This window comes from Apteryx mantelli, chromosome 7, assembly GCF_036417845.1.
Source record: "Apteryx mantelli isolate bAptMan1 chromosome 7, bAptMan1.hap1, whole genome shotgun sequence".
In the NCBI taxonomy this organism is placed as follows: Eukaryota; Metazoa; Chordata; class Aves; order Apterygiformes; family Apterygidae; genus Apteryx; species Apteryx mantelli.
In genome coordinates this window covers 26273155-26281701 of record NC_089984.1, presented here as the reverse complement: position 1 = coordinate 26281701, position 8547 = coordinate 26273155, and the positions used below count along the sequence as shown (strand labels likewise).

The following is an 8547-nucleotide window of genomic DNA, read 5'->3' as shown; positions in this document are numbered from 1 at the left end:
TATCTTGCCTACTGAAGGTTAGTTTTAAGAACAAAAATATTTTTTCTCTTGGCCTTGTAACTGTGTCCCTCACCGTGTTATTATAACTGAAGGGACTTAGCGGTGATGCCAACCGAATTCCTTTCCATGGAAATGAATTGTGCTCCAAGTGCTTATTTGAGTGTATACAGTATTCTGTTGAAGTCCCGTTCAATGTGGCCCATTTCTTCTAAAGGGCATAGGCTCTGTGTTGCAAAAATGGAATTATCCTAATTAATAATTTAAATATCTCAAAATAAATAATGTATACACACGAAGCCGTAATAGCAGGCATCGTTCTGTTGTTCCTCTCTTACGGAAACGGCAGACTGTTTTAGTCTGAATGAATCCTGACATGATTCTGGAAACTGGGCCAACTTATCATTGATTATGCACTTTGAAGGAAAGTGGGAAAAGGCAGAGAGAAGATTTACAGTTCTGGAATCTCTCATCAGTGTGCTGTGGCCACAAAAGCCTGCATTTAGAAAAAATAAACTTTCCAGGACAGAGGAAAATTTGACAGTGAGTCCAACTTCAGCAACTGTTGCAGATACTTGAGTTGTTTTATAAAAAGTTTTTTCCAAGAATAACAGCTAGATAACTTCATCTTACTATGTAACACTTTTCTGGTGTCTGCCTGTGCTGCTTGAAAATATCCCAAGATTGACTGCTTTTTGTATAAAGGTTACTGTATGCTATACATACATGCTATAGCTATCTAAGTGGTTTAGAAATGGCCTCCTAAGTAAACTGGAAGTTGAAACTGGACCTGTCCTTAGCCCATAGTATATGGATTAAAACTTGATCCTATGGGAATATGTCCATAGTTTAATCTAGCATCAGTATGCTCTGACATGAAGAAGGGCAGTTATCTCATCTGGGTCTCACATGGCTGAAAAGTATGGGGGAAAGGAAGAGAGGTGGGCATCACTCCTTCAGGGGAGAGGGGATCTGTGGATTTCAGCTGGATTGCAATGACTGCGTAACCAAACCTTATGGGTACAGTTTTGTACTACAGGTGAGCCAATCTGTGGGTGCACTGCTGCTGAAAAGGGCATTCCTCCTCTTGAATTGGCAGGAATGCTCATCTGACCATTTCTGATTAGCTGCAGCACTTATTTTTCTGCTGTTCTAGCTCCTTCAACTATCCTGCTGCAGCAGCTGATGAGTACCCATGCTAGCGCCAAAAAAGGTTAGGAAGGAAGGGGTGAGAAGGGAGGGAAGGGAAGGTGGGAAACAGGGGCTCCTCTTTCAGCAGCAGCTCTCCATTAGATCAGCTTAGCAGTAATGTGAAACTATACTCTTAAATTACAGTAGCCCTGAACTTCATGGCCTACAAAGGAGACTAACAATCATTGTAGTTTTCCCTTTATTCCTGCCCTAAATCTAAAAATGGGCCAACCTTGAGAGCCAGTGTATCCAGAAAGCCTGCGTCAAGCATAGTTTTAAAGCCTTCAAGAAGTAAATGTTTTCTCTTTGCTTAAGTTTTCAAGTCATTGACACATTCTTTATGCAACTTCCATCACCCCATTTTCTGATGACTATGTATAACAATTTGAGAGAAAGTTTTGGAAAGAAGGAATAGAAATTACTGCAAAGCAAGGATATTCTTACTATTAATAATACAAGGTAAAGCCCATGATTCTGAAATACTCGCAAGAGTTTGTCAGCTTCTATATTTATTACTCTCTTTTTTTCCAGTCTTCCATGTAATCACAAACCATATTATGCAGACCACTGAGACAGACTCAATAGGCAAAGAACTAGACAAAAAATGCCAGTTTTATTTGATTGAATTTGCCACTTCTTAGTCATTCATATTCATTAAATCAGTGGCAAATCTGTTGACATCAAGAGATTTACGTATACTTACTGACCCATGTCATTTGAACTGAAGAGACAGGAGTGCATTTTAACATCTGTGATGGCCCTTACTGTGTTCAGGACAGACCTCTGACCTTTCTTATAATTTAGGAGAAACGGTATATATTACTTAAGCAAACTATTCAATTTATGCCCCTTATTTTTATGAAGGGCACTTTTATCAATGCATATGCACCAAAAGAATGTATTAAATCATAGAATTGCAGCGTTAAAAAGACCATACCAGACATACTTATTAAGCTGTTCCCAAAAGCTTCCAATATAGGAGATTTCACAGCATAAGTAGCTTAATCTATTACCCTTTTAGGTATATAGGGTTTTTTTTTCCTTATATCTGAGATAAATCTGTGTTGCTACTTGAGACATTTTCTTAATGCCCTAAGCTGATGCAGAAGACAAGAATCAATCATTCTTTTTATAACAAATCTTTCAATATTGAAAGACTTATTCCCAAAGTCTTCTCTTTTTGAGGCTAAAGGAATCAAAGTACTTCAACCTTTTGGTTGAAGGTTATATTTTGGTATAGGTTATATTTTTGAGAACTCTTTTTTCTTGCTCTCCTTCAGACTCTTAAGTTTCTCTTTATATTTTTTAAGATAAACTAAACACAGCTGTTTAGCCCTCATCAGTATTTAGCTGGGAAGAATAATTACCTCAGCCTTCCTGCAGGACATTATTTTCTCCTCAGATCTGCTGGTAAAGTTGTTTAATTCAGTAGCCTTTGATTTATTTGGTTAAAATTAGCTTGGTTAGCTGGTTAAAAAATTAGATCTTTGTTATTCCCCCTGATTTTTAATGAAACAGATCAGGCCAGCAGGCCAGAACAGGTAGTTGCCACCAGTATGGCGAAGGAGAGCAAGGTGGCCAGTGCCGACTATAGCCATTATCACAGCTGTTTGCGGAGTACATGTATGACTACATTCAAATTTGATTATGAGAAAGTAATATGGAACCATCAAAAGTCTTAGTAAAATTGAGATTTATCGTGTCTAATCTTTCCTCTTTCTCCATTAAACCAGTAGTTTGTTGAAAAATGAGGAAACTAGACTTTCTAACATTATTTGATTTTGGCACCTATATCCTACATGTCTATTATGTAGGTTGCCAAATCATCTATTTTCAAATCTTCATAGGAATAACAGTCTCCTGTGGTCTCTCATTTTCCTGATTTGTCCGTCCCCCCCCCCCCCCCCATTTTAAGTTCACTTATAATTAGTAAAAAAACAAGTGGAATTAAAAACCTAAGTTCACATAAGCTGGTAAAATGACACTCAGTAAGTGTAGTTCTTCTTCTTTTAGATGTACCTGTGCACAGTTTTAGGGATGAACTGCACCTGCCAACAAGCCCTGAGCAAAGTAAATCATCAAGTGAGTGGGGTGACTCAAAGCCTCAGACTTGGTGAGAGTCAGGGAAATCAGCAGGGCTGTGCCCAGGAGGGATGCTCACCCCTTCCCGTGAATAAACCCACACAAGCCAGTTATTAAAGACTACTGTAATTCTGTAATGGCCTAGGGATTATGCAGAGAACAGGCTGTTGAAATGCATATTTATTTTGTCTTTCAAATTCAGGAGATGTGATGTTCCACGCTTTGCCATGTAAAGGATATCAAATTTGGAGTTTAACTAGCCACTAGATGTCAATGTTGCTGTACTAAAAGGCAAATGCAGTCTTATTTGTTTGGCTGATAATTTATTCAATAAAAGCACTTCTGGATTTGTAATTTTTTCCTGTATAGGGTTTAACAAAAAATATCATAGACAAACCCCTGCTGTGTCCATTATTTCAAGAATATCTGTGCTATTTTATGCCATTTTGGAGCTGCACTTACCATTTCAGTATGTAATTTTTGTTAGAAAAGTGCCTTTGAAAAAAATGGCATCTGATTGTCCATAATTTTTGTTCCTCGTTCCAGAATCCCACATCCTTGCATAAGTGACCACAATAATTTGTACTGCCTTTTATTTGTCAGTAGGATAAAATAGTGATAATAACATGACATCTAATCCTATTACAAGAGTATTAAATTTCCTACATTCCAATTTTCCTCTCCATTATTCCTGGGTAACACCATTGAAGATCAATGTCAAATACACCAAGTAGGGACAGATTTTTAGAACACTAATCCTTCCAAGATGATAAACGATTTGGCAAACTTGGTTCTTGTGAAAATCTGGCCCCAATTTTGTGTAACTAAAGGCAGAGCTGCCAGATGATGGTATTTTAGAAAGCTATGTGAAGTCAAATTGGACCCGCAGACCTTCATTATTCCAGGCTCCTGTACATGTAGGGTGAAAAATCACTGCAAACCTTCACAATTACTTATGGGCTAATGCACTTTCAGAATTTTGTCTGAAGGCAATGGTTCCACTGGCCAGCTGCACAGCACTTACCTTTGGTCTTACAGACCACGGTTGGGAACTAGTTTTGTGAACAGTAATGTGAAGCTGAAGAAAAGGATAGTACACATTTCAAATTTCAGTTAAGCTCATACTGCTATTAGGACCAAGAAAAAAAAAAAGGCTTTTATTAAAAATGGAGCTGAAAGCAAAATATGAGGAACCTGCACTGGCATTCTTAGCGGGTCAGTTTGGTAGACAGAATCCCAGTTTAGGCCACATTCTTACAAAATATGGTCTAAACTGCTTAATCTATTGGCTCCACTTACTCTGATGCAGCTAAGACCTCTCAACTTCAAGCACAATTCACAGAATGTATTTGTTGTTATTGCTGGCAGAGTAGCAACCTTAATCTTCATTCTCTTGGACTGTATTAGTTGAAATCATGTTTAGCATCTTTTTTTGATGGTAGCATCACTTATCCTGCTAATATGCTAATGAATCACATATATGTGAAGAGTTAGGACTGTCTTAATTTCTAACATTTATTTGAGTATTCTTGACTATGAATACATAGTTATGTAAGAATGTTAAACATAATATCTTGAAAACCAGATTGTTTCATTCGTTCATTCCGTGGCACTTAAGGAACATTCCTAGCAATAACCTTGGTCCTAAAATTTCTGTGAACTTTCCAGAACCAAGAAAAATCATTAAAATAAACTAGGCGATAAGTTCTTTTAATATTTATATGGTAAATAGTGCCAGTATAACCCTATAAGGACTAATTGATTCAGCTATGGAAATAATAAAGCAGACTTTCATCAAAAATAATTATTGGAAGTAACCTACCCTATTATCTCTACAATGTTTTTTAGCAAAAAGTAAAGAATTTTACCTAATAAATGTTCTAAAGATATATGAGGTAGACTCCTGTCTGCTGTCCTTTAATTGCCGTGGTCTCTGCCATATTTGTTGTGTGGCAGGTGATTTTGGTCTCCAGAGCTTGCAGTCTGGCAGCTATGCTTGGAACAAAATCCACTAAAAGATTACCCACACATGAAGGCATGCATAAACAAGTGTCGTGGTTTTAAGCTGTCAAGAATTTAATTAAAAAGTAATTATCAATGTGCACAAAATACTTTTTCTTTGTTTTATCGGTCTGCATTGAAATCAGTGGAATACAGAAAGTAACCCCTCCAGAGTGTTCCAGTTTTCATTTGAGGAGATTTTAGAAGTGCATTATGCTTAAAATCCATAAAGTATGAACATTTTCCTAAGAAAGCAAAGAATGCTTAATCCTAGTTTTATGTCTAGATCTGTTATGGTGGAAATGGCTGATGGCATTCGCATACATAAATCCAAGAGAAGAGGAAATCTGCTTTTCCAGTTTGATATCAGAGTTGTTATATAATAGGAAAAAATGAAAGAATATAATGAGCACAGAGACAAGGAAAATAAGGTGAGGTGGAAACATATAAAAAACAAGCAGTATAATTGTAGTGTTTGTTTTCTTTAAATTTTATTGTATCCTGCTAGACTTGTTTTGTGAAAGTAAAATGAGTATGTGAGCAAAGTTACAGCCCACTGCATGTTTAAATCACAGTGAAAAATATATCCATTCCCTTGTTCCTTGATACATATGCAATTTTGTGCATAATGTCTACTGTGTATTTATTTATTAATAATTTACTTATGATGAAAATTGAGGGAAGGTAGAAATCATTTACTGTTGAATGTATGGAATCTGAAGACTTCTCTATATATAAAAAGGTGAGTGACAGGTCAGTATCTTCTCAGTAGTAGCAAGTCAATATACAGTATATGCCATTTATTTCTTAAACACTGTTAGTGCACCTAGTGTTACAGAAAACCTGGACAAGATATGGTGCCTCAGAGTCTGCAGTCTAAGATAGAATGTAATAGAGAAATAAGGTCTCATTCCTGCATGTGCATTTGTTCCAGAAAACACCTCTGCTTTCAGAGAGGTGTTGTGCCTTAGCTTAACCAAAACTTGCGGTCTTAATCCAGGAATCAAGGTCAGTTCTGCAGCCTGTATTGTGCAGCTGGTCAGGCACATTCATCGTAGTGTTTTCTGCCGGTTGTCTTAAGAAAATACTAAAATATTTCATAGCAGAGACCACGTGCAATATACTGTGGGATAGTCAAGTCTTTGGAATCACGCGGGTATGTTTTTTGAAAGAAAGGTATAAGAGCATAATAAGGCATAATGATGACAGACTCAGCTATTACACCACTTATGATTTCAGTCAGATTACTTCCAAGAGTAACAATAAAAAAAAATAGAAAAAATTTAAATAGTTAAGTAGTACAGTAATGGTGTGTAGAGGCTGGTAGTATCTGGGTTGAAGTTATCGGTAGCTGACCATCTGCTGGAAGCTGAAGGACACAGGGATATAAAGAGGCTGCTCAGTGCGGTGAAGTGGAATGAATCAGTAAACATTCCTTTTTTCACTTTTTTACAAACACACTTATACAGTACTACTGTGAGACCTCATTTAATAATACTGGTAGCCATTAGGCTAGAACTGATCTTATGTTAGTAAGAGCATTGCCAGATTTTGGAAATAATAGGGGTTATATTTCAAATTAAATACAATTTTGTGTTATTTAATGACAAAAATCACTCAGACATAAAATACTGGAATATGATCTACCTTTCTATTGAAAGTATTACTAGGATACTATTCATTCTGTGGCACCTAAGTAGAAAGGGAAAGATAGCTATCCTAAATGGGAACAATTAGTCTAACTTAATTAAAAATATCAAATTGCATTCCTTATAGCCAGCAACAGAGCGCTGCACAAGATCCACAACTCTAAGAGTAAAAATTACAGACTCACAAAATTGCTGAGGAAAGTGTCTATAGTAAGTAAAAAGAAATGTTCAGGCTTGTATCTTAGGGGAGATTCTGCTACTTGCTGAAACCACATTCAATTTGCAAGTAATATATTAAAATGTTGAGTTACATATCTAGATGACTGCCTCTCTTGAATAGAAATAAAAGATAACCACATGAAAGATAAGGGTCAAGACTTTAAGTGGGATTTAAGTGAAACACCATTTCCTTTAGCATATAATAGAATTTTCTCTCAAATCTGCATTACACTGTCCCCAGATATACAGTTCTTAAAAGTTGCAGTGTATTATTTAAAGTTGTAGTACCATCAGGTTTAATACCTTTTAATAATCTGGTTTTAGTCAGTCCATGCCACTATTTCCATATACAATTAACCTTTTTGAACCTCAGCCTTAACAGACTCAGTATTCAGCACATTTCTATAATCTGAGTCTGTTTACAAAAGGAAAATGTTATTTTGACTACCTCATTTAACTTAGGTGTGGGCATAATACATCCACAAATTTTAAAAAGTAGGAGAATTTGGATCTGGAGAGAAAACATTAAATCAGTTCCTAATACAGGACTCTGGAAGCGTGCATGATGAATTTCTCATTACATAACCTTTGTCATACAAACAATTTTCTATTAAGCTTCAACTTTTCATTGTAATTTTCTAAAATCAGCTAATTTTGGAGAAGGTTAAAGTAATTGAGTAAGTTTAAGGTATTCAGTATACAGAAATGAACCTGATATTTGGAAGCTAATGTCTACTGTGGAATGAAACTCCTTCAGTTTTTTGTTTTGCCATGTTTCTAGTAGCAATTACTTTAATGACCTATATTTTGCCATCCATTTTTTGTTGCAGCTTACCCTTCAACTCACGTATTTTCCCATGAAATTCAAACTCAGATTGTCCTTTCTTGGAAGCAAGTCTTATTCAGACACTCTTATCTCCATTAATCTAATCTTCATTATCCTGAAAGGATGCAACCAGTGATATTCTCCTAATGTACAAAAGTAATTTCTAAAAGCTGGAAAATATTTTAAGATGCTTTTAACTATAGAGTATAGAGATAACTATGTTTTAAAAACAGTCCTCAAAATTTCCATATGTTCAAGGCTGACAAAACAAAATCTTTCCTATAGTTCCAGAACCTTTTTGGCAGACAAATTTTGAAAACTTAGGTTTGATAACCTTAAAAATCAAATGATACTTATCTCTAGCATACTTTGCTGTTTTAGGCAGTATATGAGTTGGAAAGTTATATGTAAGCAGATATTCATTCACATTATCCATTACTTTGTAGACAGGGAGGTAACTTCCAAAATTACCATTAGCTTTGTCAGCAGTGTCAGAGGACACTGCCAGAAGTCCAAACCAACTGATTGTAATGCAATTTTTAGATGTAGTTTTGATACTGTCTTGTAGGTAATCGAACACAC

General features: G+C 35.9%; 1 protein-coding gene across 1 annotated transcript in view; it reads left to right on the top strand.

The window, feature by feature from the left end:
- The window catches only part of LGI1 (leucine rich glioma inactivated 1), a 33357-nt gene that overhangs the window by 1511 nt on the left and 23299 nt on the right, over nt 1-8547 (top strand). The window lies entirely within an intron of this gene.